We start from the raw sequence: 24,477 nt of genomic DNA, 5'->3' as shown, positions 1-24,477 counted from the left end.
GCTAGAATCATGAACTGCTCAGAAGTACAGTCCTGCAGAGACAAAATTCACATTCTGGCACACAAAGAAAGTTTCACGTTACATACTGATCAGTAACATGAGGGTCAGAAGATGACCCTTTAAAGGGGTTGTGAGAGTCAGGTTCTCAATAAAGATGTCATAAAGTTCATGCATCCATCAGAAGAAGGCAGGTAATCGAGGAAACAGAGAAAACATTTGCCAAAACTATTGCCATGTCAAGGTCAGGAGGCAGGACTTAAAACCTGAAACTGAAGTATTCTTCAAGTTCCAGGTCCCCTAAATGAATCATGCTCATCCTTGATCTCACACTCTCGTCTCTTGTGGAAACACTTTTATCTCTTTAGCCCACCCACTCTTTAGCCCACCCATTCTTCATGGCTCAGATTCGAATTCTATCCTCCATGCTTACAGTTTCTTTAAAAATGTATGCACCCGGAAGAGTATTTTTGGACTCCAGTTTGAATTGCATTAACTTAAAAAACTAAAGTTTTAGGTTATGAAAACATACTTTAAATACAAATTATCAAATAAATAAATAAATAAATAAAAATTAAATACAAATTATCACTGCAAATGAGAAGGTTTGTGTTTGTACCTGATAAAAATATGTATTCTGCAGATTATCATCAAAGCAAAGACACAGTTTTGAACACTCTCATTGAACTCGGGCTCTGCTGAGATCGTCCAACACCTCAGGCTCCTCAGACACTCTGTATTACAACTCTGGTCTCTGTATCAGCAGAGTCGCTCATGGTGAGTAACCAATTTTATAATGTGCTTGTTTCCATAACGACGCCACAAATTCAAGGAAGAGGGGTAAGTGTAGTGCTTCCATCTCATCTCCAACCTCTCCTGACTCCCATGGACCCACTGGTGAGACAATCAATGAACACTAGCTTTCAATTTCTGTCACAGCCTTCCCCCCACGTCCTAGCCAGAGATCAGGGACTTTGCCTTCCTTGTTCAGCTTTGCAGACTTCCTCGGCAGATTCACGCAGTAGAGCAGGGAATGGCTTCCTACCCAGGCTGGGACCAAGTGACAGTCTGGGTGCTTAAATCCTAGATGGGCTAAGTACTGATCAACTTGTAAAGCTCAGCTTCCTCCAATAAGCTCTGCTTGGGGTTCTCTACCCTCCAGCCCAAATTCCTGCCTTGAGGGATTAAAACCATTATTATCTTTTGGAGCAGCCTTAAAAAAAAAAAAAAAAAAAATTGAGATTCTCCTTTAGAACTGCCTCCCAGATGGAATCTGGTCTTACAATCTGGCCTTTGTCAGATCTTTCAGTCTTCAGGGTCAGTGCCATCTCTGCTCCCAAGCCAAATATCCCTTTCAGCAATTGCCTATGACCACCAGCTATGACCTTGAGAGCAACACAAGCCTGGTTTTAGACACACCTCCCTCTGTCCCCTCGGAGGACTGAAACCAAGATGACCTCCAGTCATGCTCCCCTCTGTTCTCACCGTACTTCTTTCCGCTTGGTCGGCCATGCTGAAATTTCAGCAAACCTTGGCCAATTCCCTCAAGTTAAATATTTTCTAATTGAAGAAACAAGGAAAAGAGGGGGCCATGAAGACATTACAGTGCTATTTATTATGGGGAGGGGAATAACCCAAATATTTATTTTATTTTATTTCAGCTTTATTGAGGTATGACTGACAGATAAAACTGTAAGATATTTAGAATGGACACTATGGTGATTTAATGTACATTATGTTATGAATGGCGTCTCACCATCTGGCTAGTTAACACATCCATCACTTCACAAACACGTATGTGTGTCTGTGCGTGTGTGAGAGAGAGAGAGAGAACGTTCAAGTTGTAAATGAGTTGGCACAGACTTTCAGCTACAAGATGGGTATCTGAGGATCTAGTGCAAAACATGGTGACGACACTGTAGTCGAAAACATTGTTACATCACTGAAATTTGCTAAGAAAGTAGAACTTAAATGTACTCAGAAATACTTCACTTTTAAGTCGATTAGGTTCTCATTTTTCTGAAGCGCTTATCCAATTGTTGAGCCAGATATTAACTCTTCTAAAAAAGCTTCTTGGTCAGACTAACTTAATATGTAAATATTTGATGACTTTAACATTTTCCCCAGCTCTTCTTCTTAATGACTCAGGCATAGCGTTAAATCATTCAAATGTACCCATTCCATACTCTAAGCATCTGAAAAACTAGAAAATCAAGCACAATGCCTTTCCTAATATGAGTAAAGTGAACAGAGTGGTTATAAGACAATTCTCAGAAGTCTGCTGAACATAGCTTGTAAAGTAATATTAGCATCCTCATCTTCTAAAAAATGTAGTTAACATACTGGGTATTTACCCCAAAGATACAGATGTAGTGAGAAGAAGGGCCATCTGTACCCCAATGTTTATAGCAGCAATGGCCATGGTCGCCAAACTGTGGGAAGAACCAAGATGCCCTTCAATGGACGAATGGATAAGGAAGATGTGGTCCATATATACTACAGAGTATTATGCCTCCATCACAAAGGATGAATATCCAACTTTTGTAGCAACATGGACGGGACTGGACGAGATTATGCTGAGTGAAATAAGTCAAGCAGAGAGAGTCAATTATCATATGGTTTCACTTATTTGTGGAGCATGACAAATAGCATGGAGGACAAGGGGAGATGGAGAGGAGAAGGGAGTTGAGGGAAATTGGAAGGGGAGGTGAACCATGAGAGACTATGGACTCTGAAAAACAACCTGAGGGTTTTGAAGGGGCGGGGGATGGCAGGTTGGGGGAGCCAGGTGGTGGGTACTAAGGAGGGCACATATTGCATGGAACACTGGGTGTGGTGCAAAAACAATGAATACTGTTATGCGGAAAAAATATATAAATTAATTTTTAAAAATGTAGTTAACAGTACATATATTTGAAGTGGTTCTGCTTACTGTGCGGAAAAATCTAAAATCCCAGCACAAAGTTCTAAGTATTTCATTCATTCAATGGTTCTCAGGTGCCCACCATGTATCAGATATTGACTTAGGTATTAGTGGCACTGGCAAACATTCCTGTTCTCCTTTTCTCAGAAACAAAGAGGTGTTGCTCTTGCTCCCAGGGTCATAGTCGTGTATGGCTATGTTTCCTGCTTTGATCAAGACACTATGAGAGAAAGTGACATGTCAGTTGCAAGCTGAAACATGAAGGGCTGGGGCATGATTCACTCTTTCCACCCCCTTGCCAAGATGCCTAGCATGCATCCAAGTTTATCCAGACTTTATTAGCCTATCCCCCTCAATGAGGACACCGTGAAACAGGACCCTTGCCAACCCAAGGCTGTCTTAAGCCACTGAGATTTGGGGGTTGTTAGGTACTACGAGGGTGTTAATCTTCCTTAAGTTCTTACCATAAACTAGGCTTTCAGCTGGCCACTGGGAAGTATGTGGTCATAGACCACTTTCCGCCTTTACACAGTTTATGATCCAAAGAGAAAGACACTCGTAAGAACAAATGATTGCCATACAGGGTGACACATGCCTTTACAGAAAACTGACTGATGCACTGGTAAAGGATAAAAAACCAGTGAGAGTGGGGAGTCTATGGAAAACATGGTGGAAAGAAATGACAACAAAGTTTAGTCCCCTGAAGGAAAGGGAATCTGATGAGTACTCTCTGATGGTAGCATAGGACCACTTCTACACCTAAAATTCCGTGTTTTTAAGGGTATAAAAACTCCCAAGCCCATCAGAGGTTATGCTACTTGTACATGCAGCAAATATCCCGTCTCCGACAGAATTAATAACAAAAATTGTGTAAGGAAAAAGATACGGTTATTTTCTATATTATGCTCCTTTTTGAAAAAAAAAAGTCTAGTACATAACTCTGCTAAGATGAACTATATTTAATAATGATGCATTTCTCTCTCATAGTAATTTAAATCGTTACCCCTCTCCACCACCATGTATGATATGACCTCAAGGGTCCCAGCCATTGGCCTAGTCTCAGAGTGGTTTAAATCGGAAAGCAACCTTCCAACCATTTAGGATATTTTAGACAAGGCTACAAAAGGAAATCCATGAGATATTAGAATAGACAAGAAGAGAATTAAAGTCAGTTAGTGGGGAGACTTTGGTTTTTAAGATAATGTATACAAAATGGGAAACAGAGCTAAGTTAGAAGAATTCCCACAATGTGCAGAGACAGCAATCCTGAAAGCAAGTCAGAGCACATGTGATTAAGTAGACGTCAAAAATTAAACAGCGAGCCCAAACACTGCATTTTAAATATTTACTCTGTGAACGGCACAAAGCTGAAGGGTTTAACACCTCATGTCAAAAATGGATGTTTAAAGGTTTAATTTTCTTAAAGAGTATAGTTTTTCTGTTTTCTCCGAATAAAACTGGTCAGGTCACTATTATAAAGTAAATAAATTCTATTTTGGTATGGGAAACAAAAAGCTTAATTTTTGATTCAGCCATCTAAGATGATGATGTCATTTCAGATGATAAACTATGTTACTATATTTGAACTTGTTTACAGTTGCAAATGCTACTTAATAACCCAAATAAAATACTAACAAATTCTCTTCCCTCTTCATTTGGGGAAATAAAACCAGAGAATACCAAACTACTACAGACTTCTCACTGAATTATAGGGTGCTAACCCTTGATACCCCTCACCTCCTCACACAAGCTTTCCTCAAACAGTTTGGTTGGCCCAACAAAATGTAATACCAAAATACTGCAACACAGTAGTTCCTGAAAAAATCAGCTTTATAGACTCTGGGAAAGAGGCAAGCAGGACATTTGCAAATAAGAAACCATATTTGAGAAACATGCAACATTTCTCCCCCATACATACATACTTGTAGGGGAAAGTCAAGCATGATGTGGATGGAAGAATGTTCCAGAGAGTATTTGAAGGGATATTCATGTTTGATACCCTAGTTTTTCAATTCAATCTCACTGGGTCTGTTAAGGTTATGTAAACATTTGGCTGTACATGTAAAAATTTATCACCAAATACAAATACAGAACTGACTCATTTTCCTGAAGTTTGGTTTACCTGCCCTAGCTGAGTGCATCTGTATACTTGTCTCAACTTGGTGTCTTCTAATTCCACCAATCAATTCAACTCAAAAGGTAAAGAAGCAGCTGGTGCCCTTTCTGAGCCTGGGAGTGACAATCATGGCATGACACCTTTCTCCTTCGCTACTTCCGGAGTATTCTCTTCATTGCAAGTGAGATCACATAAGTGGAAGTTTAGAAATGGGGAAAGCACAGGAGGACGGAGAACGGTATCCAGCACGTCCTTTGAAGGAGGATGAAAGCGTGAGCCAGGAGGGGAGAGGCCGGAGGGTAGAGAACCCAGTTGGGAGAGTTTGGGTTTAATGAATTCCCTGGAAATGAGGGAAGGATTGTTGGGACAGGAACACTGCAAACAGAATGCATCAGAGACCACAGCTGAGTAAGAACTAGGATGGTGGCAGGTAAAAGGAAGGTGTTGTCAAAGTGGCAAACGAGAGGGAGGGCAAGGCGGAGAGAGATCTGCATTAACATGTGTAAAAGGGGAGGCAGGTGAGGAAGACTCATTTTTCCAGCCTGGCTTCTGGGTCTACCCTGATGTGTTTATTTTGGGTTTCCTAAACATCTTATGCAAACAAAAAGAAGTCTTAGGGGAATTATAAAATGACTGCGTTGTTACTATAGAAGCAAGAGTCCTGAGGGCTTTAGAAACTGTGTCTATTACATGCATATCCACAGAATGGGCGTGGAGAAGGGGAGAAGGCATCTGGTGCCCGTCTGAGAGAAAAGACAACACCGGGAAGTCTAAACAGGAAAGAAGTTAATGTGTGTTAAAACATTTGGGCTTACTTTCCAATCCATAAATTTAATCCCCCCAGAGCTCCTATTATTTTATCACCTGAAATGTACATCAGCTCACTGTCAATTAGAAAATGCCAGAAGTCATGAAGAGATCTCCGGAAGATTGCACAGAAACTCACAGCACTTTTTCCCTAGAGAAGAAAATTACGTGAAAAACTAATCGTGTTGGTAAGTTTCTTGGTAGCTCCTTTCCTCTCTGACACACAGTTCTGGCATCTGTTTTGAAACAAGGGTTCTCCAGCACCCTTTACACTCAGTAAAAATACAGTGAAGCTGACCCCGTTGAAACTGTGTCACCAGCGGTGAATTTGTGGCCCTGCAATGGCCAGTGCTGGAGGGATCTAGGTTTCAAGAGACTGAAAACACACCCGGAAAGGTAAGTTTTAAGAAACAAACAAATTAACATAAAATGTGTGTTGTGTTGCATTGCACTGCCTTGCATTGTGTTGTGTTAAGGGAGAAGGACTTACAGTCTGGTCCATATAAATGCAGTTATCCAGAAACCCAAAACAGTTTGGAGGGGTCCTTAACTATAGGATGCATTACTTGTCGTCTGACGCTGTCATGCACAGACACTTCTTAGGGTCACCCAGGACGGCAGGGATTCATCAGTGGGGGACTGGCAGAGCAGGGTAGACCATGGGAGAGTGGAGACTGTTTCATATAGCTGGGAAGAGGTGAGGATGCAGATTATGGAAGCAAACTCAGAAAAAAATAATAACCCTCCAAGATCAGGAAGGTATCGATGAAAATTTCTACCTTATTAAAAAGTTTGAGTCTCCACTGTGCCCTACACAGGCCCGTGGAGATTGGGGGCTGGCTCAGGGCACCTCTGCTGTCACAGACCATGGCTGACGCTGGTGTTCAAAGCTCTCCCAGAACACTGGTGGTCTAGGGGCTGGTCTCTTTCAGCGCTGATGTTTACAATATGGCGAGGTTATAAATAAAGCAAGCACTGATGACATGTAATTGAATTCAGACACCAGCGTAGAGCAGTCCCTCAGAAGCAGTGCCATTCTTTACAGGAATTCTAGGGAGGAGGGGTATTCCTGCCGCAGCAGATGGGGCTGGAGGGGGAGCTTTGCGAGGATGAAAAGGGAAAACCGGGAAATCTATTTCAGCCTCAAACTCCAAGCTTAAGAATGGAGAACAATGGATACAAAACCTCCCTCTTTTTCCACTAATCTCAACAAGAAAACATGATGTGTGGGGTGGGAGGGGGGGCAGTGGCTAACGAGAAGCTTCAGGAACAAGCACTTCCTTCTCTGGCCATATTCTTTTTTTTTTTTTTTTAAGATTTTATTTATTTATTTGACAGAGAGAGATCACAAGTAGGCAGAGAGGCAGGCAGAGAGAGAGAGGGAAGCAGACTCCCCGCCAAGCAGAGAGCCCGATGTGGGACTCGATCCCAGGACCCTGAGATCATGACCTGAGCCGAAGGCAGCGGCTTAACCACTGAGCCACCCAGGTGCCCCTCTAGCCATATTCTTATTTCAGGGCTCCGAAAGCAGCCATTTCCCCACGTCCCCCATCCTGTGTTATCCAAACACCATCCTCATTGAAATCAGTCCTCTCCGCTCTCCCTTTCGCAAACATACCCTCCTTTTGAACAAATATTTCCTTTCATCGCTTCTCGGCCTCCTCCATCTCTGCAAACAAGCCTCACCTCTCCACTCAGCCCTACACCCACGGGCAAACACCTCCTCCCGCAAACATCCCCAGACCCTGTCTGCTCCACAGATCGCCCTCCACACACAGTGTCCGCGAGCATCCCGAAATCATCATCTCTGCACTCATCTCCTCATCCACCACTCCCTTCATCCCACGTCCTAAACTCTGCTCCTTTAAACTCTTGCTCCTCACTCAAGCTTTTCTATACCAGTGCAGAGAAGAAAAACACTTCTAGTAGTAGACCGAGTACCCTTCTTGTTCTTTTTGCAAATAAACGGAGCAGCCAGTAGATTCCCACTCCTCTCCCCTTGCACCATGTTCTTTGTCATTTAAAGATCTGCCTATTTCGGGGCACCTGGGTGGCTCAGTAGGCTAAGCATCTGCCTTGGGCTCAGGTCATGATCCCAGAGTTGTGGGATCAAGTTCCACATTGGCCTCCCTGCTCAGCCGGGAGTTTGATTCTCCCTCTGACCCTTACCCCACTCTTGTGCTCTCTCTTGCTCTCCCTCTCAGATAAATAGATAAACTCTAAAAAAAAAAAGGAAAAAAAAATGGTCTTCCTATTTGAACGAAATCATTATTACCCATTAGACACACACACATGGGTTGATAATCTCAAAGGAGGATATTTTCATTTTCCTGTAAGATCCAAGGGGGGGAAAAAAAAAAGCAGTCCCACAAGAATTAATGTATTTTGAATGGCAGAGTAAGGAGGCTCTTTTGTCTCTGCAGATGGAACCCATTCACAGGTGGCTGTAAATCTTAACCGCGGGCAGTTATGCACCCACACCCTCACAGACAAGCATGACACAGACATGCCCACGGCAGCAGGAAACACACGAAGGCTCGCCAGGACGGCCAGGGGAGGCTCCCCAGAACTGAGACAACTCAGGGCCCTCTTGCAACTGGCTGGCCGGCAGGGGGACCCACAGCCGGGCCAGGGAGAGAGGTGAGGACCATGGAATGGCTGACATGACTTCTCAGGACACCGATCACACAGTTTCTCTCTTGGTACACTTTGGTTTTGCTTTTGAAGTGTGGCTACATTATATTCTTGAGTCACCTAAGTAGTCAGGGAAACCATTAAAGAAAGATCAGAAGCATCAAATACTCCTGGAGGGAGGACCGAGCACAGATGGGAGTGGTGAGCGATGAGGGGTAATGAGGACATTTAACGCAGCTGGAAGGAGTGAGGACAGAAAGTTATAAGGAGTTCCAGCTCCTTCCTATCACAATAAAGGAGGCTAACCCCACGTCACCGATCCCTTCTGTCATCTCTCGCTGTACTGAAGTTTAAGCTCTGTCCAAAAAAGAACTCCATACGGTATTCCAAGATTCTTAAAAGTAATCACAACCTACAGCAATAGCCCTACTTTAAATGAGGATCTTTATCTCCTGTACCAGAGGCTATTTTGTGGAAGTCCAGAGGGTTATATGGGAATAAAGATCTTAGAGGACTGCAGTGAAGAGTTTTAGTAAAACATCAAGTAGGCGGATTTAAATAAAAATTTGTGCGAGTCCCTTCAATGAGACTTCTTGGTATGAACTTTGAAATATTCCTTAGAATCTCCAAGGAATTCGGCAGCACATTTCCTGTGACGGCTCTCTCCAGCCGGTGAGGAAGGCAGGCAGGAGGGAGGCCACAAAGCACAAACACCCTCAAAACACAGATGGGCCATTCAGATTCTTTTCCCACCCACAAAATCCCTGACTCGTACCTAAATCCTCAAGATGTGACGTTTATCGGTTAGATTCACATCAGTGTTCATGCCGTTATTAAAGTAGCTTTAGCAATATTTTAAAAAAGAGACAATATTAATGCAATAAACATTTACATACATATATTATAAATTCAGTTCAACACAGTGACGTGGTAGGAAAGGTCTCTAATGAAAAACACGCTGTCTCTGATTACAGAAAACACAAGGCCGAGGAAATATAATAACCACCACAGAGATGCTATCACTTAAATCTAGAATATGGGAAAGGCTACAAAACAACAACAACACATCCCAGTATCTTCAACCAGCATATGGCAAAGGAAAAAAAAAAAGAACAAGAACGAGAGGGAGCTGTTCTGGATTAAAGGAGACTTGGGAGACATACCAATTAAATGTAATGCATAGGCCTTATTTGGATCTTGTTTTGAACAGTCCAATTATTAAAAAAATTTTATGAGACAAAAAAAATCTGGACGGTGACTAGAAAATAGATGATATTGTAAATGCTATTTTTTTAGGTGTACTAATGATATAGTTATTTTTTAAAAAGCCCTAATCTCTTCGAGTTATTTTAAATTATTTATGAACGAAATAGTATAGTGTTTAAAATTTGCTTTATAACAATCCATGTTTTGGGGGAAGAAGGTCTACAGATGAAGCAAGGTTAGGATCACATATGGAAGGTACGTGAGATTTCACTGTATTATTCTGTTAACTTTTGTGTAAGCTTAAAATTTTCCATAAGAAAATATTTAAAAGGTAAGATGTATGCATTTTGAAAATCAATATGAATAAAAATATATGAACATATATTGACTTAAAAATAACACTGGTTCACTTTACAAAGCATCATGGGGTCCTATCAGTGGCTTCTACCTAATTTTTTTTAAGTATGAAATATTAACCCTCTATCATATTGAAGCTCTTAAAATTAGCTCTTAAAAGCTAATTTTTTTAAACACATGGGGTAAATTTGAAAAAAAAATGCATTGTACAGATTCCAAGGGTCAGGCGGTTACATTCAGAATGCTTGCTAGATAACGCTAGGTGCAGTAACTAAATTTCACCACTAAGTGTGCCCAAAGAAGAACCATCTCTTCAGAAAGTTAAAATGTAGAAGTATTCACAAAAACTGCCAACCTTGCTGTATCTTGAAGAATGTGAGCCCCAAAAAAACTTTAACACACACACACACACACACACACACACAAGCCTTATTACAGATTTGTGCTAAGAGAGACTGACAAGCTTTATAGATAAATTAGGTTCCTCCCTCTTTGAAAGTGAGAGAGTTAGAAGAAATTTAGACTCATATTTTTCAGAGTTCTTTATAGAATCCTAAAACGGTTTCAGGTCAGGATGAAGATTCCTGAAGTTTCCCCTCCCCCCAAATCCAATGTTTCCAGATGTTTCTTTTTTCTGATCGTTGGTATAATTCATCCCTGGGTTGAATGATTCTGACTATAAACCTGGAAGAGTCCTCCTCTGTTATGTTATCACCATAGTGAAGATAAAACCAGAGAAGTGGGGGGACTCGGGAAATAGCTAAACTGGGGGTCGTGTGAGTGTGCGCGCGCACGTGCGCGTGCACGCACAGCTTACTTCAGATTCACGTCCCAAAGTAAGGGGTCCTCCAGGAAAAAGCATCCTTCAACTCAAGGCCAATTCCAAGCAAGAAAGATGTTGACCTTAGGATCATATTGGGATAAAGATGCTCTCTCTTGATCCTGAAACCACCATTAGGGACTTGAACCGGAAGCTGAGAGTCTAAGGGACCAAACTTTGATCTTTTTACCACCCTGTCCACATTCCAGTCTACTGATCAAAATGCAATCTCTTGAGAGTCATCTTTTAATCTTCCAAAGTAACGTTCCCTAAATCCCCAAACACTACATTCCCCATTCTCTTACCCAAAATTTATGAACTGGGAATAGAGCTTAAGTAGGCTTAGGAGAGATGAAACAAACACAAGGTAACCACATCTTCCAAAGTCGTGTTTTTCCCTTCAACTCAAAAACTGAGCAGATGGATTTCAAAAATGCCGTAAAGTAAACAAAATGAAATGGTCATGACACCATCTCCTCATTACTTAATGGTTGATTACGCAGAGTGGGTATTATAAGACACTGCTTTATTATAATAATAAATAAAGACCAGTTATTGCTTGGGAGGGAAAGAGAAAGGCCTTGAACCAGCAGAGATCCATAATCAACTAACTAAATTCAATTTAATCAATGCTGTTGTTTATAACTGTGACCGAAAGACCTAATAAAGGAAATGGTTTCATTAGGATGTTATTTTTTTTGTAATGACCAATTTAGTACAGAGAACACTGGACAGGCTGCCAGGGGCATGAGTCAGGAGACCCGTCCTAGTCCCGGTTCTGCCAAAATCTCCAGCAGAAGCAGGAGCCGGAGCAAGTCACTTTGCCTGTCTTCACCTTATCTTAGCAGAGGCTTCCCATATTTAAAATGGTAAGGGCGACCTGGGTGTTCTTCCTGCTCCAGCTTTCTAGATTCAGGGAGATGCTGGTTCAGTAACACAGGAGTGCCAGTTCTACAACGCAGGAAATGGAAATGACCACAGAACAGAAACATGTTTTAGTGATAAGGTGGCAGCGACCTAACTGGGAAAAGCTTGCCCCCACGCTGTTGCCCATGACATTCCAAGGGCATGGTACATTGTTTCAGCATAACATAGTGGGAAAAAGGCCCAGTCAGAGCTATGTTAATGCAATATCATAAGGGTATTTGATTCAGCATGATGTATAAGAAATACTTGCTCTGCATTCCCATAGCTTGCCATTTCCTTAAAAAATCTTAAGCTGTTTTCAAAAACCTACTTCTACGATGACGTAAGCAGCGTGGCAGCCAGACATCAGTTCCCAGTCTCCCCTGAGTATCTATTGGCTCTGAAGCACTATTCATGCTGGGTCTGAACTGGTCGAAAGAACACAGGAGCAGGCTTTCCTTCGCTTTAACTGTCCTTGCTTTAGTACTACAGTGGTCAAGAAATACATCTAAGAAAAATCTTGTTGGGGCGCCTGGGTGGCTCAGTGGGTTAAGAAAAATCTTGTAACCTTTAGCCTTTTGCTATTCCATATGGTAATTCCACAATCAATGAGAAGTCACACACAATGTGCAAACCAAATATTCCAAGATGATCAACACTAATTTCCGCAGAACTCCAGAATTAGCAGCAAGTCTTAGAAAAGGCCGACCCTGCTTGAGGTAATGATATTAAATATTGGCATGCACCAACTTTTCCTTTCCCTTAATTTGTAAAGACAAAAAGCAGTTTGTCTAATAAATCAACTTCTACACACTAACCAAAACGTGTCTTATAAAAAAAAACTCTCAAAAACTTTTCCATGTGACTTAGCTTGCACTCTAGATCTTATCTGTTTCTTTGTATAGCAAGCTTCTCCAATCCCTGATTTTCCTGTCACATCTCATAAAATGATTTTTAAACCTGGGTTTCTTTTCTATTATTGACCATTAGCTGCTACAGCTATAGTCACATGTCAGAAACATCCCTAAATATCATGAAAACAACTGTGTGTAAATTAACCCCTAGAAGATTCAAATCCTGTGTGATGGAGACAAGTTCTTGTCTGTTTATCCTGAAGGGATCTGACAACCTGAGCTAACATATTTGGTCTCATTCACTTTCAAAAGACGAGTCATGTTACTCAAATGCCAATAAATATTTCCAAGCAACAGTTATTTAAAACAAAACAAAACAAAATAAAAAACAAAGTCAACTCACATCTTCTCCTCCCATCGTCTGAAAAAATAAAATAAAATAAAAAAGGGGGATCATGGGAGGGGCTGCTACTGTTCTTTATTGTGGCACCTGCAGGCAGCAGACCCCTTAAAAAGTCCTCACTTTCAAATCATTTCTAAATATTCTACTGTGTGCTTGGCCTTGAGGTGCACCCACTGGCTCGCTGTTGAAATAAGAACAACTTACTTCAGCACAGTTCAGAATTCCCACCTCTCCCAAGAAAGGCATATGAAAAAAAGTTTTCTCTAATGCCCAAACCTCTGAAACTAGAGCATTATTAACTACTACGGCAGGATCACTTAGCACACAGAACTAGAATCCGTAATCACAAGCCTAATGACTAAACATCGAAATGTAAATGTTAGCATACAAATGTTTGTCACTGATCAGGCCATATGGACACGGCTCTTCTGATACTTCAAAGCTCACTGAGATAACCCCTTTATACAAGCAGCCATTCACAAATGCCCTCCTTTTTAAACTCTCCTAGGAAATTGACAATAGTTTTTATGCTATTATCTTGTTCTTCCCCATTAGGTAAACAGATGGAGTGGTAGAGACGGGGGTATAAGAAAGCACAATGGCACAGGAGTTAGATTTGACTTGCAGGTCCTGCACTATTCAGGCAAGTTGAGTGCATCATGGGCAAAGGAGTCGGAGAAGAGGATTTCTTTTTATTTCCAGGATTCTTTTGTCTCACTTGCCCAAAGGATAGCCGAGCTCCTAACCCAAGCCCTGTGCAATCACAGTTATCATAGATAGCCATTCATCATGTGAATTTCCCCCCAAATTGCCCCCATGTGTGCTCATTTCCTTATATACCAGGTGTCTTTTTAAACCCCATACTCAGGAGGCCGCTCTCATTTCCCTTTTGTCCAAGACAACTCTATCCATTTATGTACTCTACTCTTAACCCATAAGGCAGGGAGGGACTGAAAATCTCAAATGTTCTGTTTTGTACCTGGATTCAAAAGCAGCATCTGCTGTGTTTGTGAAACCATCTGTTGCCCACTTTGCTGCGGGAAGGACGGTGCAGGCATCAGATGTGGAGTGTCACAGGTCACACAACGGAATGATCTCCTTCTTCGGGCCAGCACACCCAGAGATCTGATGCACTGCCTCCATGGCTGACGCTACTCTTCTCCAGTCAAGGGTTTATTTATTTCCTCATGGAGAATGGTACCTCTAAACTCCAAACTCTCACGACAGGTCAGGTCCAGGATTGAGTTTTTTGGTCTGTTTGTTTGTTTATTACAGTGGCTTGAATATCAATTTCTAAATTCTCTAATTCTGGGTTATACCTAGAACTACATCTGCCACAAACTCACTTGAGACCTTATGAGTCACTAATCTCTGGACATCTCTGTTTTCACATCTATAAAATAAGAAGGTTGAACTTGGTGATCTCTGAGGCTCCCTTGTGCCCCAACACTCCCAAATTCTGTGATTTTTAAACGAACTCCAAGTTGTCTGTGAACACAAGTTCCTTCACATCTTTGGTATACTGAGGCTCTTAATGCCAAGGGTGAAAGAATCTGGTGCTGACGAAAAGGCTTCTATGACATGGTCTCTTTGTGTTTAACTAGAACACAGTTGGTTTCCTGAAGAGCCAAAGTAGACTAAGATCCTTAATCTTATTAACATATGCCCACGAGGTAATGAGGTAGTATTTTAGAGTATTATTCTAGAGCAGTTCTCTAGATTTGGGAGCTGAAGAATTCTTTGGGTGTGTTCTGTGTACTGTAGCATATTACACAGCAGCTGAGGCCTCTACCCACCAGATGCAGCCCAGCTGGCAAGCGGGGATGTTCCCTACCTCCAGCTGGAACAGCCAAAAAAAGTTTCCATACATTGGCCAATTTCCCCTGCCTGGGGGTCGGGGGAGGGCGTGCAAAATCTCCCCTCATCCTCAATAGAGAACCATGACTGTAATGCGTATCGGGGCTTGAAAACAAGGCACATCACTCAAAAGTTGTTTTTGTTTCACATGGGTGATACATTGTTAATAAGTCAAGCACACCAAGACCTAACAGTGAGATTTTTAAAGCACATGTATTACACTTGAAAGAAGTACAAAGCTCCGCCTTTACAAATCATTCATAGTAGGCCTCCCTGCAAAGGGTTGAGAACTAGCACACAAAGTCATAACCTCATCTGCGCCTTTTCACAGGATCTTTCCCAGTATGCTCCAGAATCAACTCTTGGCTTACAGACTTCAAAACAGCACTTTGAAGAGAAGGAAAACCAAGGGTTTGCTTTGATCAGTTTGGCTTTTTCTTTCCTCTCTTGTGCAAAAGCCAGTAAATAAGATGTTTCTGAAAAGGTTGCTAATGAGTTCTGGCTTTGGTCTAGATTCTTGAAGATAGGGGTTAGCAAACTCTTAGCTCAATTTCCCAAGTATCTTTCCTCCACCACTTCAAACAGAGACACCCCCTACGGTCAGTCCTCTGCCCAAAGAACAGCAGCTACCAGCTTCGTGAGACAGACTGAAGGCTGCAAACTGCAATCATTACTCCTCTTAACCAAACATCTCATTTTCCCACTGGTGAGAAAGGCTGAGATTTGCAAACCTCTGGGTCTCAGAAGGTGAAGGCTACGCTAGTCGAAGGAAACACCCATTTTAAACGTTTTCAGGACTTTACAGAGTTTCTTAAGTACATACAGCGTTTGTACTTCAAAATGTCTGTACATTAAAAATATAAGGTGAAAAAGAAACACTTTTAAAGGACTAAGTGCAGGGTATGAAAAGGGAAACGTGAATAGACACAACTGTTACTTTTCAAAGAACTCAGCTCTTTATTCAAACAAATATTTACACAATTGAGGGCAGTGGTACCAGGGATATAGCCATTCTGTTAAAATAGTGGGCAACTCTAGAGGTTTATTTATCCCAAATCCAACTACTCTGTTGCTATCCTACCAGGAAGCAAGAATTCAAGTGTACTCAGGGCAAACGTTTAACCCTCTGAAACTGGACTTCATTTGGATCTCTCCCAGCTGAACTCCGATAATGTCTGAATCTCAGGGACGGATCTCAAACACCTCAATTAAGCCAAACTAGGATGCTTCAAGTTACACTCCAATACTTGAAAGAAAGTATCTGCAACTTACACATTTCTAGAATGAAGGGAAATATGGCTGACAAAAAAACTTATACTGAAAGGAATCCACATTTGTGCACCTCCTCTCCGAGTTCCACTCCCAGGCGCGTTTGGCAGTGACTAGTCTTGCATTCTAGAACTCTTGAGAGCTACTTCAGAGCTGCACAAGGAAGACTTCTAGGGATCAGGGCAGGGCCAGCCAAGAGTATTTCCAGCCCCTGGCAAGTCTACCAACTTAAAAGGCTGCAGGCAGAGTTCCTTCTTTTACATAAGAAAGGTAGATGCACAGGCTTTGGAAGCCGGCTGGACTTCAGAAGCTCTAGCAAACAGGACACCTCTACCCTGGAAGGGACAGCCTGTCAGCCTTTTAATTTCCTGGCGGTGGCGGGAGTTAGCCAGGTCCTCGGCGCTTCAATAAGTGATGACTGCTAGTGCTAAGTTACTGAAAGCACCAGCAAACATTTCAGCTGCGCCTCAGCCCTGCCCGACGCGGGCTGAAACGGGGGTTCAGAAAATTCCCCAACGCTTGCAGCCTCTTCTCTTGGGGTACAGAGACCGCCATATCACAAACTTTGGGGGATCCAAAGCCAAGTCGGAATTGAGGTTCTGCGCGGCTCAAACTTGTGAGCCGCACTCTTGAAACAGTGGAATCACAGAAGGGCAGCTAGCCAGATATTTGGGGGTAGGAAGGGGTCGTTTCCGAATCCCGCGCCCCACACCATCCAGCAGCAGACCTTCTTTTTCCTCCGCGCACCGCGACAAAGCAGCTTTCCACCGCAGATCTCAATCCCTCTCTCGTCGGTCATTCCAGAGTTCTGGGCAAAAGTTGCCTCCGGTCCCCCCAGATCCCGCCCGTTCCTTACAATCGCTTTGTGAGAGTTTCCCCTATCCCGACACTCCCTCCCCAGGATGCTCGCCAGTAGGGTCCAGTCACCTGCCTGGGTTCAGGCCCCCCAAAGCTGCTCGGCCAGGTTTCCGCTAACCCCAGTCCGGGCTTTTGTCCCCAGAGCCTGCAAGAGAAGCAAAGCAACTCCGCGTCCCCGGCACCCACTCACCGTCTCATCTTTCCTCGAGCTGCGGCTCTCCACCGGCCCCGTCGCCCTCTCGCCTGGCCCCCGGCCCCTGCCCTCCCTCCGGCCCCCGGCCCCCGGCCCCCGACCCCCGATATCCGGCCCCGTGCCGGGCCCCGACGCAGCTCCAGCCGCAACCGTCCGGCCACTCCGGACTCGCCGTGCGCAGTCAGCGCGCCCCTCCTGGGCCCCGGCGGCCACTGCCTCCTCTCCGCCCCCAACCCTTCGCCGCGCAACCGGCGGCGACCAACTCGGCGCGGGGGAGGCAGCGCCCCCCGGGGAGCGGCCCGGACGCCCGCAGCCGGCGCGCCCCACCCCTCCCGGCCCGCCGCCTCCCCCTCCTCACCTGGCGCGTCGGCACTGCCGGGTGTCGGCGGCCAGGGCGGGAAGGCGCGCTCGGTGCGCCGCGGCACCCTGTGCGGTCCCCCTCCCGCGCGGTGGTGAGCTCCGCGCTCCACGGTTCTGTGCCCCGGCCCCTGCGCAACCACCGCGCCGGGCACCCAGCGAAATGGGGCAGTAAGTCACCGAGCCGCCCAGCTCACGGCGGTTTACAGTTAGGGCTTTTACTACCGCTGGAGGAGCCCGACTGTTCGCCCCAGCACCCCGCGCCAGTCCTCAAAGCCGCCTTTACAGCAGCGCACTGGAGACGTTTGTGGCAGGCTTTCCTGTTCCTTTTCTTTTTTCCCCTTCCCTTCGCTTCCTTTCCTTTCCTTTTCTTTTTTCGTTTCGTTCCTTTCTTCTTCTTTCTTTTTCTTTTTTCTTTTTTTTTTTTTTACGGTCTGGAAGAAGGGCGGGAGGTTACACGTCCTCCGGTGATGATTTCCTCACCCGCTGTGGAGTTTCTACTGGGAAACTCCAGGTGGCCACGCCTCACCTGCTCCCGACAGCTCGCCCGGGGGCAGGTACCTGACGCGTCAGAAAAGCAGCTTCGTAAAATCTGTGGGGCACGGCCTCAGCGAAAGGCTGAGGATTTGGAACTAACTCATTCTAACTTCCCTTCGGTCATTTTTTGAAAGTTTCTCTGTTTTCCAAAGTTTTTTGGTTGTTTTTGTTTTGTTTTGTTTTTTGAGTTGCTGCAACCAGTGAAAAGAAGGCTGGTGTGAACGTCCTCCAAAGGATGCTTCCGAGGAAGGCAACGAAGCAGACCCAGGGCAGTCCGCAGTGCATCTGGGCACGCGGGAATGTGAGCCTCTGCCAAATTCTGAGCCCGTCTCTGGGGTTACGAAGATGAAGGCCCTCAGCCTTCAAGGAAGCCTCAGCAGCAGGGAAGAGAGTACCATGAACTGTGGACTTTTAAACATATGCTCAGTATGGCTGCTTTAGCTCCCAGTGACATTTTCTTCATCTACAAGTGTAGTAATAATGATACTGATGTTGGAAGTCGGATAATAAGCTTTTGGATAATGTAGGCAAGGGATCTGTCACCGTAAGTGGCCTAGTAGTCATTCAACAAATGGCTTATTTCATGGAATTTTCATTCATGCAGGTGAAAGCCTGGTTTCTAATTTCGGGGAGAAGCTCATCTATGAACTGCTTGCTGTTTTATAGGACTTTTTTTTTTTCTTTCCTCTCCTGGCTCTCTGCTGCACAGAAACATACAGGGGTCAATCCAACCCGTAAGTGCTCTAGCAGATCTCTCTTCTCTCACATCATCAGTTTTCTCCCTTTATTGGCTCATCTCCTTCAACATAAAATCATGCTATGTGTCCCATCTTAAAAACAAAACACTCCCTCTTGCATCCACTTCCCCCACCAGCCACTTGTCTTTTTTTTTTTTTTTTTTAGTTCGGCTACTGCAAAATGCCTTTTAAAAAATGTTGAGAAAAGCTGTCTCCAGGTTCTGCCCTCTCATTACTCCAGTCAGGCTTTGCTTTGCCCATGTCACCAGTCCTCTTCTTATGGAGATCAAAGTCCTGAGTCAAAAGTCTCTCAGTCTTTACCCAACTTGAGCTATCAGTTGATAGCTGATCATTTTCTCCTCCTGGAAATGAGTTTGGCGTCCACCACATCTTATTTTCATGGTTTTGTTCCTAACCTTTGCTCCTTGTCAGTCTCCCTTGCTGGTCTCTTTTCTTCTCCCAGCTCTGAGCAGTGGAGTGAGTACCCGGGGTTCAGACTTTGGTTCCCTTGTCTATCCACACTCACTCCCATGGTGAGTTCATCCTGTTTGTGGCAGTAATTACCACCTGTATGGTAATGACTCTGAAATCTTACCTCCGGCTGGGCCATCTCCCCTGAACTTCAGGCTTCAGGCAAGGCCCACTTGGATGCTTACGGGGCTCCTCCCACTTAACATTCCCAAACTTGAAATCCTGAAATTCCTCCCTCCACCTCCCAGACCCTTTGGGGGTCCTGTCCCAAGTGAAGTCTGACTCATATCAGGCCTAAAACCTTGGTGTTATCCTTGACCTTTCTATTTCTCTTGCATTTCAAATCCAATCCATCAGGAAATCCTTTTAGCTCTACTTTCACAATGAGTCCAAAATTCAACTCCTTACCACCTCCACTCTTATCATCGCCCAGATGTAATCTACCATCATGTCTTCACTTTGATTACCCTCACCCTGTTTCCACTTTTGCCCGCCCTGTGGGTTCTCCTCCACACAGCGGCCAGAGCAATTCCTTTAAACATTATGGCAACTCGTATCACCCCATCCTCAAAACCCTCAGTGACAACAAAAGCCAGAGTTCCTAGAATGACCCAGAAGGACAACACATGATCTGCCCTTCTCTGACTTCAGCTCCTACTTCCCCCACCTCACTCACTTAGCTCCTGCCACCAGGGCCTCCTCAGTATTCCTAGACTGGTTTCCTGGACAGGTATACTTCCATCTCAGGGCCTTTATGCTGGCCTCTCTGCCTGGATTTGTCCCCTCCCCCAGCCCCCGTGCTCCCTCACTCCCTCACTTCCTTCAAGACCCTGTTCAAATGTCACCATGTGCCTCAGGCCGACCCTGACTACTCTAATTAAAATTAAACATGTGTTCTTCATACCAGTAAGCTTTCTTCATTCTTTTATTGACAGAGTTTTTACCTTTTATAATATTATAAAATGTACTTTTAGAATTATTTTTATTGTCTGACTCTCCTCACTAGAGTGTAAATTCTGTGCAGGCAGGGATTTCTGTCTGTTCTCTCCAGTGACACATCCCCAGTGGCATTAAAAACATTAAAAAATGTTGAGAAAAGCTGTCTTGAATGATGCCTGAATGATGCCTGGCTTGTAGTATAAATGATGGCTTTGACCCAGAGCACTATGGTTGCAACATTTTCTTGCCCAGAATGATGCCACTCAACCAGACAGACATTTTAGAGACAAGTTGTTCCCCCGCAAAGGGTCTGAAGAGTATGTCTACCAACACAGCACACCTAGAATGACAGTATTTAACAACATGCGTGTCTGAGAAAAAATAGCTAACGTTCACTCAGAGCAACAATTGCTGTATATACTAAGTGCTCTCCCAAATATATTACAATGTTAGTTTATTCCTCTAACAACCCTGTCAGGTAAGTACTATTATTACTAACAACCCTCTGAGGTAAGTACTATTACTACTCCCATTTTATGACTGAAAAAAATGAGGCACAGAGGAGTTAATGGTCACTCAGTTAATAAGTTTGGGTGGAATCGGAATTTTCACAGAGGCAGGATGGTGTTAGGGTCCATACTCTTAAATACTCCCCTCTGTCTCTTGTTTGGGTAGGATGATATGTCAGAGGAAGCTTCTGGATAAAGATTAATTCATAATCACCGGGCAAAAAAAAGTGATCCTCATCGGCCTCTTCTCACTGCCTTGTTTTATTTGTTGACATTTTGGTCTCTTTGACTTCAGCCAAGCTCCTTAAAGGCAAGAGGGATCATTGTATTCATATTTGTGTGAACCATACTCCAAGACTCAATACTACTCAACACTTGATACTCACTTGGAAGGGGCTCAAAGACGATTCATTCAATATGACTTTTTATAAAGTGACTAAAGCCACCAACGCTTCTCACTTCTGCTGCATTGGTGTGATTTTCAGTAGCTGGCATAATGCCACAAGGGCCTGGAGATGAAGAGGTCCCCACGAAGCCACAAAGCTTAAACAACATGTTAAATGCAGACCTCAGGCATCTTCAAATGTGGAGAAGGTACTCAAAATGTAACACTGGTTATTATGTAATAAGTATTATTACCAGAATTTCTTTTTAGTTATGATGATATTTAAAGAGAAAAAAAAAAGAGCTCTTTCCTTTCACTTTTTCCATTTCCTCGGTTCTTTACAACAAAGTCCCCTCTTTAATCCCAGGCCAGAGCCACACCTCACTCTCTCTCTCTGCCTTTTCCTATTGTCCACTAGGATACTGGGTTGTAAACTACCCCCTTCTCTAGGACCTGTAGTGGATACCATACCCAATCTTACTTTGCTATATCCTCCCCTCACATAGGAAAAGGAGAAATGTTGCACAAAGTTATATTATAAGTTACTTATGGATCATTCCATTTGGACTTAATTTTGCTATGGTACCCTCTCATTAACAAAGACCAGTTGGACTTGATTAACTCGTGTCCTGAATCTGCACATCTCTTCGTCTCTCTGTAGTGATAGCTTAACACATGTTTGTAGCTATTAGCTTGGGCCATCCCCAACCCCAGTCCAATTATTTGTACTGATGTTCTCTTTAATAACATGCCTATATAAAGAACCAAGACGTTTTTATTTGCAGAGTGCAGTGGAAAGATCACTGAATGGGAGTCAGACAGACCTGGGTTTAAACCCTGACTCAGCCCTGTTGGAATGTGTTATTTACTTTTATTGAAAAACAAATTTCTTTCCTGAAAAAATGAGACTAATAACACCCAACTCATATTTTAATGAATGAATGTGCTAAGGGCACCATGCTTTTGACAGGAGACAGCTAGCACACAGGGAGCATTTGAAAGTATAGGGTTTTTTTCTTTTTTAAAAAATAAAAGTGCTTTATATTCAAGGTATATAACATGATTATTTGATGGTCATACAGATAGTGAAAGGATTACTACAGGTAAACTAACAAACACATCTTTTCACATAGCTACCTTATTTGTGAGGGGGTAAGAACACCGGAAATCTACCCTTTTATCAATTGTCCAATATTCAATACAGTACTATTAACTATAGTCAGCCTGCTACACCTGAGATCTCCAGACTTATTTATACTTTAACTTTAACTCCATACTCTTTGACCAACATCTCCCCACGTTCCCCACCTCCCTGTCTCTGGTTATCTCTTTTCTGCTCTCTGCTTCTCTGTAATCAGCTCTTTGTAGATTCCACATATAAGTGAGATAATGCAGGTTTTTTTCTTTCTGTGTCTGGTGTATTTCGCTCAGCATAAAGTCCTGACCAAAAGAGAAATTTCCAATCCAATTTACCTTCTCTTGTGGAACTGTTGTCAATGACATTAAGCCTTTCGTTTGTACTATCCTATGTAAGTCGGGTTCCCCACCATAAACCCATTTTAGAGTTTAGTACTAGGATACATTTTCTCTCTCTTAAAAAGTCCATGTTCTTTCATTTCTTAGAAAAGGTATTTCATCTATTTTCACAGTGGATTTGCATTCGTCGTTAAGGAGAACTATGTAACGCATGTTTCCCTTTGTATCCTGGTTGCCAGGAAGCTCAAAGTCATTAAATGATTATATCATGGAAATAAAGATTTTGTTTCCTACTACTTTTTTTTTTTTTACATCTTTGATGTATTTTTATTCCAATAACCTTACTGGATATTTGGACTTTACTCTGTGTTCTCAAATATGTTTTTAAATATATGAAGTATACACAACACATTGGCTCTTCAAATTAATGCCATAAAATTAACCAAAGCTAAGGTGGGAATTTATCCCTGTGTACACGGCTTTATGTTCAAACTATTAAGATTGCTTCTCCACTTATGAGAGTAATCTAAATACACGTGGACCATCTCATTAATTTCTGCATCAGATGTTCTCTTTCAGCCCCGTCTCCAACCTTGTCTGTGAGTTTGTACTGGAATCAGGCAGGAAAAGGATGCTGGGTGTGTGTGTGTGTGTGAGAGAGAGAGAGAGAGACAGACAGAGAGAAAGAGAGGGATTTTAGATTAACCTATCCCAGCAGTGTTTATCAGGCCCTTTTTCTAATCACTCAAAGAGCCTGAATTGGTCGACTTTTCCTGCATGACAACCTTGGGTTTTCTTTGTAGCTTATCTGCCCATCACAGAGAACAGCAGTACCCTTATGAACGCCACTCCTGCGTAATGCAGGGAGCTTAGCCTGTCTGCCTCTCCCCTTTGTGTTCCCTTTCATCTGACACTCACCATTTCACCAGTTATCTCATTCCTTGACTTCAGATTCCTTCATGACATGCTAGGCTATGGTATGCTATATAATATGATAGGACAGGATATAGTGTACTTCTCTGGAGCCTGTTGGGTAGGGATAAGGGCTCAGATTGATGTGTTGGATCTAGACAAACCTTGCTGCTCTAGAGACTTCTGCCAACTCAGAGCAGCAGACGGGATTCAGCACATGAGGAACGTTAAACACGAAGGCAAATTTACTAAGCATCTACTGTGTTCCACATGATATGCCTGGATGAGTGGAAGATAGAGCTAAAATAAATCATTTATTATGTGGCTCTAGATAAGGAGTTTACTGCCAAGCAGGGAACTGTAACATGGTAACATACAATAAAACATACTGTAAAAAAGTGATACAAGTGGGTTCAGGGAAGGGTTTCTCTCTACCCAGTGAGTCTATCAAGGAAGACAACACATGTGATCTTTCTATGGAGAAAGGCCCCTTCAAGACAGAAGAGAGAGCATTAACAAAGCAGCCCAGGCAGACTAGAGAAGCAGGGCATCCCACACGGATGGAAGCGTGAGAGACGACACGGGGGAGTTGGGGCCAGCTATGGGGGGGAGGGGAAGAATAGGGCTTTGAATTTTAGATTTCATGTCTAATACCATTTTAATTAGGTCATTTCCTTGCTCTAAACTTGCACTGGCTCCTCCTCGCTGGACAAATACAGGAAGAGCCGGCGGCTGTGTAGGAAGTGGACACTGATTATATGGGGCTGGATGAAAGAGAAAGATGAGCTCCAGCCACAGAGTTTGAAGACTCCAGTAAAGCCATAGGATTCTCTTTCCTCATATGTTAAGCAAAGCTGTCAATCCAAGTCAAGGCTGCGCAGTCACATATTCACTAAGGGCTCAGTCAAGACACCAAATCACTCTGTCCACTCCTGACTGCCATTCTTTTCCTCG

The 24,477-nt window shown here is 43.3% G+C and overlaps 1 protein-coding gene across 11 annotated transcripts in view; it reads right to left on the bottom strand.

Moving 5' to 3' along the window:
* Nucleotides 1-24,477, bottom strand: part of PHLDB2 (pleckstrin homology like domain family B member 2) — a 224,750-nt gene that overhangs the window by 87,626 nt on the left and 112,647 nt on the right. Inside the window, exon 1 of one of the 11 annotated variants that reach the window (XM_044251378.1) lies at nt 17,559-17,637. The exons of 9 other annotated variants lie outside the window; for them this stretch is intronic. The gene's annotated coding sequence lies outside the window, so the exon portion shown is untranslated. Of the gene's footprint in view, nt 1-17,197; nt 17,276-17,558; nt 17,638-24,477 lie in introns of those variants that run through there. One more of the 11 variants, XM_044251376.1, reaches the window with a different exon arrangement.

The sequence above is a fragment of the Neovison vison genome, chromosome 6 (genome assembly GCF_020171115.1).
Source record: "Neovison vison isolate M4711 chromosome 6, ASM_NN_V1, whole genome shotgun sequence".
NCBI lineage: Eukaryota > Metazoa > Chordata > Mammalia > Carnivora > Mustelidae > Neogale > Neogale vison.
Note: the sequence above shows the minus strand (reverse complement) of the source record. Positions and strands in the feature narration are given on the sequence as shown.